Source organism: Podarcis filfolensis, assembly GCF_964270895.1.
Source record: "Podarcis filfolensis genome assembly, chromosome: 6".
Taxonomy (NCBI): Eukaryota; Metazoa; Chordata; class Lepidosauria; order Squamata; family Lacertidae; genus Podarcis; species Podarcis filfolensis.
The window spans coordinates 17,461,998-17,474,080 of record NC_139609.1 but is presented as its reverse complement, the minus strand read 5'-3'; the positions used below and the strand labels follow the sequence as shown (position 1 = coordinate 17,474,080).

General features: G+C 42.8%; 1 long non-coding RNA gene across 2 annotated transcripts in view; it reads right to left on the bottom strand.

Annotated features, from left to right (window-relative positions):
- The window catches only part of LOC310765449, a 57,647-nt gene that overhangs the window by 23,206 nt on the left and 22,358 nt on the right, over window positions 1-12,083 (bottom strand). Inside the window, exon 3 of one of the 2 annotated variants that reach the window (XR_014549595.1) lies at window positions 25-211. The exons of the other annotated variant lie outside the window; for it this stretch is intronic. This is a non-coding gene — a long non-coding RNA (uncharacterized lncRNA). The remainder of the gene's footprint in view (window positions 1-24; window positions 212-12,083) is intronic. 2 annotated transcript variants of the gene reach the window in all.

The window sequence follows — 12,083 nt, the reverse complement described above, 5'->3', positions numbered from 1 at the left end:
TAATGCATGCAATGGTTTTCTAACGGTTTTCAGTAGCATTGGAATATATCTCCTATTAGAAATTGTTACAGGGGCGGCTGAATTGCACCATAGGTGGAATTTGATGGCAGATAAATAATTCAGTGCGCAGTCCTACTGCTGTGTCACACAGGGAAATAACTCATCCATGCACATGAGCAAAATGCATCTTTGCCATAACTGCCTCTCCGTTCTGTGGGAAGAAGAGATAGCAACAATGGAGTCTGAGACTCAACATAACAAAGGCAGATGTGGTCCGGCTTTTTAAAGGGGGGGCAGTTGTGGAAAATGAGGAGCCTGGTGGTTTCTTGGGGGTGATCATTAGGCAAGGAGCTGCACATGTTCTTTCTATGTAGTAGGAAAAATACTTGGAGAGTGTGCATGTGGAAAGCATACTTTCAATACTGTGTAATGGTAAGAGCTTTCTGTACAGACAATGCAGCCCAGTTTTGTTTATTCTGAGCTGGCAACAGCTCTCCATCAAGAGCTGCACCAAAGTTTTACTCATTTTGAGGCGTGAGTTTCAGGTCAAAACAGTTGCCTTGAGTATTATTTTTGAAGGGTGTCAGGACCTAATATTGAGAACAACTGCTTTTTGTTGTTGTTCATGGCCATGTTTTCCCCATTCTGTAGCTGTTTTAGCACCATTATATCATTTATTTACTGAGCTGAAAGAAAACATGGGCTTTCATTTCAGTGAGTAAAGAATTTTGCTGTCCTTTGAGACAACGTTCCTTCAAAAGTCATCGCCCAAAGATGAGGGGACTGTTTTCTGAAAGTACTCCAACTCAGCCCTAGACCTTGATATCTGTGAGAGCTTTATGTATTGTATTGTATTGTATTGTATCGTATTACATTGCTTTGCATTGTCTTTATGCAACACCTTTTTATCCAAAGAGCTCAAAGTGGCATAGATAGTTCTTCCCCTCCTCCTTTAATCCCCACAACAACCCTGTGAGGTAAATTAGGCTGAGAGGCAATGATTGGCCTTAGGTCATCCAGGGAGCTTCATGGCCAATTGGGGATTCAAACCCTGGTCTTCCAGATCCTAGTTGGACACTCTAATTTCTACACCACACTGCTTCTCTCTTGTAGTGGTGCGGGTGGTGCTGTGGTCTAAACTACTGAGCCTCTTGGTCTTGGCAATCATAAGGTTGGTGGATCGAATCCCCACGATGGGGTGAGCTCCCGTCGCTCTGTCCCAGCTCCTGCCAACCTAGCAGTTCATGCAAGTAGATAAATAGGTGCCGCTGCAGCAGGAAGGTAAATAGCATTTCCATGCACTCTGGTTTCTGTCACGGTGTTCCGTTGCGCCAGAAGTGGTTTAGTCCTGCTGGCCACGTGACCCGGAAAGCTGTCTCTGGACAAATGCTGGCTCCCTCAGCCTGAAAGCGAGATGAGCGCTGCAACCCTATAGTCACCTTTGACTGGACTTAACCATCCAGGGGTCCTTTACCATTTACCTTACTGGTTCCCTCATTGTGCTCTCATGCAATCTATTGTTTTAAATTGAAAACTTAGACTGTTAGAGCTACTTGCACACATCTGCTCTAACACTGATCTTTGGGCCCTTCCGTATCAAGAAAGTGATGTTTTGTACATTGCCATTCATGAATATCCACATGCTGATAAAACTAGGTATAATTACATTTCCTCCCCACATAACATAATATTTACAAATACATTCATGAGTATATGTCTGGATATACATGTGGAATTCAGGAAGAAAATTGGGGAGCACAAGAAATGCTGGAAAAGGTTGGTTTGGGCTTTTGTTTTCTTTTTGGCTGTCATAGAAGGCGCAGGGACTTAGCTTGATTCTATTTTTCCTCCAAGCAAGTAATTTGTTTCTTATGCCTTCAAGGAGGCAGAGTGTTCTTCCTCTCCTTTGAGCTAGCTGAAGAACTTGTGGCTGTTCAAGGTAGCAACAGTCGCTTTGAAACTGGGACACTGTATAGTGCAAATGCTCCCCAGAGGGATTTGAACCTTGAAGAAATCTAGATCCGCCTTCAGACAGCATTGGCCTTTTATGTCATTGAAACACACAGCTGATTGATGCCACCTGGCCTATCCACATCTTTTAGCACAATGTTCTTCAGAGAGTAACCTTCAGGTGTCACCCAAATAGCAGAAAAGAAAAAGAAAGATAACGGAGTCGCCATCAATATGCTCCCCCCCCCAGCATGGTAGAGTAATAAAATCATGCAGAATTGGCCCTGTAAAATAAATAAAAGCAATAATACTTAAGCACGAGATATATTGCATTGCCACATTTATCAAAAGCCCACACAAGAAATGTAAAATCATTAACATAACTAATATTGCCTAAAGACTGAGGGAAGCAAGGAGGAGTGAGCATGAATCAGACATTTTGGTGCCTTATCTTCTTCAAGCAGGGAAGTAATTTTAGAAGGTTTCAGCAAAACATTTGAAATTTTCAGTCATTTAACATTCTTCAGACTATTAAACATTAGGGAAAAAAAACAATTAACTGCAGCAGAAAAGGGGAAAATGAAACCAAGTGAAATATGCACCAGCTGACTGGCTTCTCGCAAGCCTCAGTGCAAGGTTTCCATGGGAACCAAACTAGGACATCCATTTCCAAATAGACAAATACAGTGGTACCTCGGGTTACGGACACTTCAGGTTACGCATTTTCAGGTTGTGCACCACGCCAAACCCAGAAGTTACTTCTGGGTTTTGGCGCTCGTGCATGCGCAGAAGTGCTGAATCGCGCTTTGCGCATGTGCAGAAGCGCCAAATCACGACCCGTGTGTGCGCAGATGCGACGCTGCAGGTTGCGAACGCTGCGGGTTGCGAACGTGCCTCCCGCACGGATCACGTTCACAACCTGAGGTTCCGCTGTAAGTAACCCAGTCCTGCAAGGACCTCTATGGAGATGTATTCTTTAAACTTGAACAACTCCCTGAACTTCAGCAATGAGCCTATTGTGGCCTACAATTACCAACAGAATATTAAAAGGAAAGTTATATTTTAAAGCAACCACATTCTACTGGAACATTTATATATCCACGTTGTTTTAGTCTTGTGTTGATTTCATTAATGGATCTCAGACTAGGACCCCACCTATACTATGGATTTAAAGTATCATTATACCACTTTAAACAGTCCTGGCTATCCCCAAAGAATCCTGGGAACTGTAGTTTGTTAAGGGTTCTGAGAGATGTTTGATGACCATCACAGAACTACAATTCTGATTGGGTGGTTTGGCACTTAATCCCCTTTCCAGGGAACTCTGGGAATTGTAGTTCTGTTTAAGGGAATAGGAGGTCTCCTAAGAACTCTCAGCACCCTTAACAAACTACAGTTCCCTGGATTCTTTGGGGGAAACCAAGTGGTATGATGCTGCTCTAAATGTGTAGTATGGATGGGGCCTTGCTATTGCAAGATTATATAAAGAAAATACCAGCAACGATAAAGGAATATCACCCATTCCAATTGCAGCTGATAATTACAAAGAAACAGGATGCCATCAAAAATACTATGTAAAAATGACATGTGAATAGAAAGGTCACATTTCCACTTCCCGGTCTTCTTCTTCTTCTTCTTCTTCTTCTTCTTCTTCTTCTTCTTCTTCTTCTTCTTCTTCTTCTTCCTATTGTTGCTGTTGTTGTTTAGTCATTTAGTCGTGTCCGACTCTTCGTGACCCCATGGACCAGAGCACATCAGGCACTCCTGTCTTCCACTGCCTCCCGCAGTTTGGTCAAACTCATGTTAGTAGCTTCGAGAACACTGTCCAACCATCTCGTCCTCTGTCGTCCCCTTTTCCTTGTGCCCTCATTCTTTCCCAACATCAGGGTCTTTTCCAGGGAGTCTTCTCTTCTCACGAGGTGGCCAAAGTATTGGAGCCTCAGCTTCACGATCTGTCCTTCCAGTGAGCACTCAGGGCTGATTTCCTTCAGAATGGATAGGTTTCATCTTCTTGCAGTCCATGGGACTCTCAAGAGCGTCCTCCAGCACCATAATTCAAAAGCATCAATTCTTCGGCGATCAGCCTTCTTGATGGTCCAGCTCTCACTTCCATACATCACTACTGGGAAAACCACAGATTTAAGTATAAGGACCTTTGTCGACAAGGTGATGTCTCGCTTTTTAAGATGCTGTCTTAAAAATTGGAGATGTTCCATGAGGGATTGAAGAGACTCTTTTTGTCTCAAGTGTAAGTAGGATTTCTAATTCTTTCTGCATTCTGCTTCTTTCACTATCCCTCAAGATTTAGAAACATAGGGTAGGTTTAGCTGCCAGGTGCCCCAAATTCAGCACAGAGATATAATCAATGAAGTATCTAGAACTCATTTCCTTATTATTTTCCTTCTTCTTCCCTAGGTTTCGAAGGCTCTGAAGGATCTGTGGGCTGCTGGTCTCCTGCTGTCACAAGCCGAAGATCCACCCCCTGGTCTGGAATGAGGAGGTGGATGTAATAAACAACGACAAGCTGGAGAAGGTGGAAATAAGAAGGATATTCGTAAGACCATGCAACCAGGGAATGGATGCCACCGATACCAACATGGATGCTGAGTGCTGATCTTTGTTCATCAGGAACAGGGAGGCCAGAGAGAATTTGGATGACTGGGGGGGGGGGCTCCCTGATTCAAGAAGAGTTCAGGAATGGGATGAGGAAAAGAGAAAGGTAGAATAATGTAAGCCACCTTGAGATTGTTGTAGAAAGGTAATATTAAGAATCGTTTCTCTTCTTTTGTTCAACAGTTGTGGGCATGGGAGGAGGCCCGGGACTTGCTGCAGGAGTCTATGGTTTGGCTCCTTCCCTTGTGGATACTTTCCCCAAAAAGGAAAGAAGAAGAAGCCCTAGTGAAAGAAGAATGGATACCAAATCCTATGGAAGATGCAGAAATGGTGAAGCCTACCGGAAAAACAATAAATCAAGATAAACTGATTAATTCTGTTTATAAATTCTGTTAATAAAAGATAAATTCTGTTTATAAAAGAGTGGAAAGGGTTTATTGAATATTTACAAATAAACTGTAAACGGAAAAGAACATTGCAATAACTTGCAGTTTTATAAAAGTATATATATATTTACAGTAGATGAATAAATGAGCAAATTTGGATATGCAGAAAATTTATAAAAAATAAAATTTAAGGAACAGTAGAAAGAGGGGGATGGAAGTCAAATTTTGAAATGTTAAAATGATTGAAAAACAATTGAAATGTATAAAATTGAAAATCGTAAGTACTGGTAATAAAAAAAGAATGTCCTCCTGGACTTTTTGGTCTTCCAGGAAAAAAGCCACAAGTGGGGTGCCACAGGGTTATGTCCTGGGCGCATCGCTGTTCAATGGCTTTACAAATATAAGGTTTTGCATTTAGGCAAAAAGAACCAGATTCACAAATATGGGGGGGGGACACCTTGCTTACTAGCAGTACAAGTGAAAAGGATCTAAGGGTCTTGGTGGACCACAAGCTTAACATCAGTCAACAGTGTGATGCAGCAGCAAAAAAAAGCTAATGCTATTCTAGGCTGCATCAACAGAAGTACAGTGGTACCTCAGTTTACACACACTTTGGGTTACAGACTCCACTAACCCAGAAGTAGTACCTTGGGTTAATAACTTTACCTCAGGATGAGAACAGAAATCGCGCGCCGGTGGCATGGTGGCAGTGGGAGGCCCCATTAGCTAAAGTGGCACCTCAAATTAAGAACAGTTTCAGGTTAAGAACGGACCTCCAGAACAAATTAAGTTCATAACCAGTATAGTAACTGTATAGTGTCCAGATCAAGGGAAGCAATAGTGCCACTCGATTTAGCCTTGGTCAGACCACACCTGGAATACTGTGTCCAATTCTGGACACCAAAATTTAAGATGGATGCTGTCAACCTGGAACATGTGCAGAGGAGGGTGACCAAGATGATCAAGGGTGTGGAAACTAAGGCTTACGATGAACGCTTGAAGGATCTGGGTATGTTCAGCCTGGAAAAGAGGAGACTGAGAGGAGAGCTTCAAATATCCTAAGGGCTGTCACATGGAAGAGGGAGGATGCTTGTTTTATCCTGCTCCGGATGGTAGGATTCGAACAAATGGCTACAAGTAAAAAGAAAGGAGATTCTGACTAATCATTCGTAAAAAACTTTCTGACAGTAAGGGCTGTTTGGCAGTCGAACAGACTCCCACGAGAGGTGGTGGGCTCTCCACCCTTGGAGGTTTTTAAGCAGAGGTTGGATAGACATCAGTCATGGATGGTTTCACTGAGATTCCTGTGTTGCAGGGGGTTAGACTAGATGACCCTTGGGTCCTTTCCAACTCAAAGATTCTATGATTCTCAAAAACCAAAAGATATTGTAGACCAGATCTGATAGTTAAGTGAGGAAGGATGAATTGAGTTAAGCTTACAAGAGTTGCCCTCTTTTCTGCAGCATAATCCACCATCATTAAGCCATGGATGCAAGCATTATGGGAGATAATATTTTATTATTATCCCCCAGCCCCCAAGTACAATAGGATGAGTTGCAAATGGTACAGATGTCTTACATCTATCTTAAAGACATTGGCAAAATTCTTTTGACATGTTACTCCTAATCAGAAGTAAAGTTTTTGAAATGTACCGTATTTTGCGCTCTTTAAGATGCACCAGACCACAAGACGCACCTAGTTTTTGGAGGAGGAAAACAAGAAAAAAAATATTCTGAATCTCAGAAGCCAGAACAGCAAGAGGGATCGCTGCGCAGTGAAAGCAGCAATCCCTCTTGCTGTTCTGGCTTCTGTGATAGCTGCGCAGCCTGCATTCGCTCCATAAGACGCACACACATTTCCCCTTACTTTTTAGGAGGGAAAAGGTGAGTCTTATAGAGCAAAAAATACGGTACTTCATTCTTTTCTTTCTAGCATTATGGTCCTTCTATCATAAGACAAGGCACACCTTAACAATTATAAAATTATAAATAGTGCTATAATAATAAATTTCTTCTCACACAAAAATGCAATTTCCCTAAGATTATTCCACAAATGTCCTCCACAACTATGATTCCAACCACTAAAGTAAAGTGAAGTATCACATTTTTTACATGGTGTTTCTCAGAGTATAAGTAAGATGCTGAAATTAAGTGGCTGGAAGTTATTAAACATTCTACATACTTGCTTTGTTTGTTTTGTTTTTGTACTACCCTTTCAGGCAGAGAAAGCTCGGCAGAGAAAAGCAAAAAGATAAATTGACATCGGTATGTTCTTTTTTCTCTGTAGGTTTTAGAGTTCATTAAAGTAGCATTTTAACAGTATGCTGCTGTATTTATACCTTTTTATGCCTCTTTGGTTCCCTTCTGTTGACACCAAGATAAATGGATCAGTGGAAATTGCAATCATCATTAACATTTTCATGGAAAAAAATGGTGCTGAAGTTGCAGTTAAGATGATTACTTGGAATTGATTTTGCCCTATTAAAAGACACTCTAATTACTGAGAAACAGGAAAAGCTGAAACACGCTTCATGCTAATAGCCCTGATTAGAATAGATTTGCAACAAGCTTTAACTACACAGATTAATAACTTGAACCATCATATATAAGAAAACCATTCCTGGAATTTCTGAAGTCACGGAATTCAAGCATGACTCAGGAATAGAACTCTATGTGAGCAGATGAAGAGGCTCATTTCAACATGTTGAGTCAGGCTTGATTTTCATTGGCTTTGATTGGCAATCTTGATTTTCATTGGCTTTGATGGCAATCTTGGGGCACATTTGGTGCAAAAGGCAGAGCTTGCTTGGCCTCCACTTTTTCTGGGCTTGGCTGTGCCTTGTGAGCCACTTTGAGAGGACTTTTTGTACAGAGCAGCAGCATAAAAGTTGCAGTATCACCACCCTCATCGATGTAAGCACAGAGCACCCAGGTGCACCCTGGAGTCCTCCAAAATATACACCCTTCCTCTGCTTGCAGGCAAAATCATGGGCATTCTGATAAATAAGTTGTTGCTTATTTTATCCATTCATACTATGCAACCATGCTAGACCTGCTCTCAGTACTGTCTCCAACTCCTCTCCCCTCCCCTCTCCAGCATCCTTTCCCCACTACATCTTTTGTCACCTTGTGATGGCAGCCATTTTGCTCCCACAGTGCCCTGGGATGTCTGGGACATGTTGAGGTCCTAAAACATGTCAGCACATGCTGTCAGAAAAGATTGGTCCTCTTATTGCCACTGCCCAATTTGACAAAGAAGAAAAGGCGTACCCTCCATTAATGAGGCAAGCAGTTCTCCCGGGCTTTTCTATGCCAATGGCAAATTCACCAAAGTAGGAATGTCAGAGACTTTAAATGAAAACAGAACTGGGAGTAGAAATTGCCAGAGTTAGCATGTCCAGAACAGAAATCAGTCTGGAGAATATGATAAGTGTTCACTGTTGCTACTTTCAGTCAACAGACAATGTGTAATTGATGATCCCCCAGCCAATTTGCAATTTGTTTCCTTTGCATTGGAGTGAATGGTGTGAAATGACATGATTATAATGTAATTAAATATGCAAAATCTCATCATTGTGAACAGCAAGGCAAATAATGTGTTTTTTGCTGAAAGCTGGACTGCAGTGAAACAGAAACAGTGTTGAACTTGGTGAGCATAGGGTTGAATGAAAATCAATACCTTCTTACATCCTTACCACAAGGATCACTATAATGATATTTTGGCAAACCTCATTTCAGTCCTACTATGCTTGTCTGAGTAGTATATTCAGGCAGCAGACAGATGACCACCTTCATGATTAGTGCCTTATGGGTGTTGATGATCATCACTGGGATCAATTAAGACACTCCAGAGTTTTTGCTTCCTTAAGGGTAGAGTTGTGAGCAGGAAAAATAAACCTTGAGATATTTCACTAATCTTAACCAAATCCTATTATTTTTGCTCAAAGTGGCTGTGGATAGTTTACCTGAGCAGGATGTTCCAAATTCATTTTGAGTTTTGCTCAGGGAGTGTGCTGTGGCCCAATGGCCCAAAGGCAAACTCCTTGCTTTTCTTCTGTATGTCCCTGAGCAAACAAACAAAAAAACCCTCTGAATAACTGCAAGGTTTACCATTTGCCTTTGTTTTCCCCAGTTGCACTCGTGAAAGCCTGAACATTTGTTTCTTTGCCTTCAGGCACGAGGAAAGGTGCTGTTTGTACCAGTTCTCAGGTACTGCCATAGAGCAGACAGTTTCTGAAAAGAAATACATTTCACAGAGCTGAGAGCGGCAGGCAGCACACATTTTTAAAATAGTGAATGTAAAGTTTCCCTTTGTGTGTCTGGCCAAGCAAGGTTATGCAGGGTGACATAGGGCTCCCAATTTAGGGACAGAGACTCTGTTGACTCATTACCTTTGTAGTATGGAAGCCCCTGGTGCTGTAGAATGGAAGCCAGTGGAAGTTGAGCTCTTTTCTCATGCTGCAAAGATAATGTGGGAAGCTTCAGGTCACAACCATACAGTTCCTTCAGCCATGGCTTGTGCACCTTAGGACCAGCAGGGTGAGAGGCAAGGAGGTCAACAGTACCTGGAGCCATTGGAAGGCAAAGGCAACTAAATTATAGTTATGTCCCCATCCATCTCTCTACAGAGTTCTACAAGAGCAACACTGAGACTAAGAAGGAGGAAGCTGACAGCCAGTGCCACCCCCATGGCTGAACATACCGTATTTTTTGCTCTATAAGACTCACTTTTTCCCTCCTAAAAAGTAAGGGGAAATGTGTGTGCGTCTTATGGAGTGAATGCAGCTATCCCAGAAGCCAGAACAGCAAGAGGGATTGCTGCTTTCGCTGTGCAGCGATCCCTCTTGCTGTTCTGGCTTCTGAGATTCAGAATATTTTTTTCTTGTTTTCCTCCTCCAAAAAGTAGGTGTGTCTTGTGGTCTGGTGCGTCTTATAGAGCGAAAAATACGGTAAGTAGGAAATTATTATCATTATTATTTATTGAGTTTATATATCGCCCTATACCTGGGGGTTTCAGGGCGGTTCACAGAATAAAATCAAGATATAAAACCACAAAATACATAATAAAAAAGCAACAACAACCAAACATCCCCCCTCCCCCCCAAAAAAACCTCCCACATTTTAAAAGGGCATAGCATGTAAATCAGATCAAACGAAGGCCTGGTTAAAAAGGAAAATTTTTGCCTGGCGCCTACAGGTGTATAATGAAGGCGCCAGGCAAACTTCCCGGGGGAGAGCATTCCACAGATGGGGAGCCACTACAGACAAGGCCTGTTCTCATGTTGCCACCCTCCAGATCTCTCAAGGAGGAGGCACATGAAGAAGGGCCTCAGAAGATGATCTCAGGGTCTGGGTAGGTTCATATGAAAAGAGGTGGTCCTTGAGGCACTGCAGTTCTGAGCCACTGGTTGAGGACAGACTGAGATTGGTGGGGCATGACTACATTCATCCTAATGGACTAGCCTCCTTCCCACACTGGTATTGCCCCTCTTGGAAACCAAAGCAATGGTGCCATGGAAAGAACATGAATCTACCACCAAATCAGCCATGTAGGAACTATTTAGTAATGCTTTCCAGCATGCAAGGGAGAGTCCTGCGCCCAACTGTTGATAAAACAAACCCAATTTCCATGCTAAGTTCAAACTAGATGGTTATGTATATGTGCCTTAAACAGCTCTTGGCTCTCCAAGTTGAACACAGCCCACCACCCATGGTTGGCAGCCCAACAGGAGCTCAGTAAAGCAGTTTCCCCTGCTTACATGGACTGCCAAAGCAGAAGGACAATAATCACTTGGTAGGCAAAATATGTGGCTCGAAAGATTTGCATGATTCAGTGGGCCTCAGGTGGCGCCGGTCCACTTTGCACACTTCAGAATTAAATATTCTGTTGGGCTTTGAAATGAATTTCAATTTATCCTAGCATGCCTTGGGATTGAGTCCGAATGCTTTAAGGGCTTTAGCCTGATCCCAGGTAGGCTGGAGGACTTTACCGTCACACAGGTGCCTATTGATTTTTAAGGTTCCATGTATTTTAATGTTCATAGCTTTCACAGGACTGAGCAGCTAGTTTCTTTCAGAATCTTCCCAGGCACATCAAATGAAGTTGGATTCATACAAATGGACACAAAAGCACTGGGATTTTGTAGCATCAACTACCAAAGAGAGAATGTTAGTAGACAGTCAGTCCCAAGAGGCTGTTGGTGATGGCTTGTTTGGCTTTGTGAAAATCAGAACTAGGATCACAGGGGGAGCTCAGTTTTTAGAAGGGGATAGCAGCTGCATGATTTGGCTTAAAGTTGAAGGAGTTGTGGGGAGCTTAGATTTTATTGTCTCTTCTACCTCCCCACTTCCAAATAAGTCAAGTACTGGTGGAAATAAATGGTGAATGGCTGGTGAATGATAACTGTGAAATCAGGACTTATCTGAAAATCCTTATCTGTTTCCCTTTATTTTATATCTTCTTTGAGATGCTAAATGAAGCTAGATGCCTATTTAACAACTTCATTAGGATAATCAAAACTATACACAGGACAAAAAGCAGCATGCCAGGAGAAAAAAAAGATCAGTTTAGAAATAAAAATGGGATGGTTGTTTCTTGTATTCAGTTAAAGAAGCAAACCAAGACCACTTTAGATGATATTTCCAGGCCTACTTTATACAGAAGAATGAGGGGGGTGCGCCATGGCATCAATTCAACAATGCCTGCATATGCAAAATTCAGTGTACACATTTGCTGGTAACATCATCAGTTTACCCAGGAAAAAAAACAAAACTGGCTGAGGAGGGGAGGCTTCGTTCAGTCTGCACCCTGTGCTGAGCCAAATATCTGCCCCTGCCTCCCCGCCAAGTGTATGAACTGGCCTGCAAGAGATGAGAAAAATTCCTCATCATCTTTCCCTCCCCATTCAGGTTTATGAAGGCTGAAGCAGAGGCGTAGCTCATGGGGGCAGGGCACACTGGGTACCACATTGTGGGGGTGGCACTCTGGGGGCCTGCAGCACGCCCACGCCATGTGTCTCTCCACCCTACAGCTGAGGGGGTAGCGGTGGGTGGAGTCCATGGAGGCTCTGCGCAGTGTGCCCCGCCCTGGCTCACCCCGCACTGTGGGCAACATGCCCTGCCGCCGGGTGCCCGA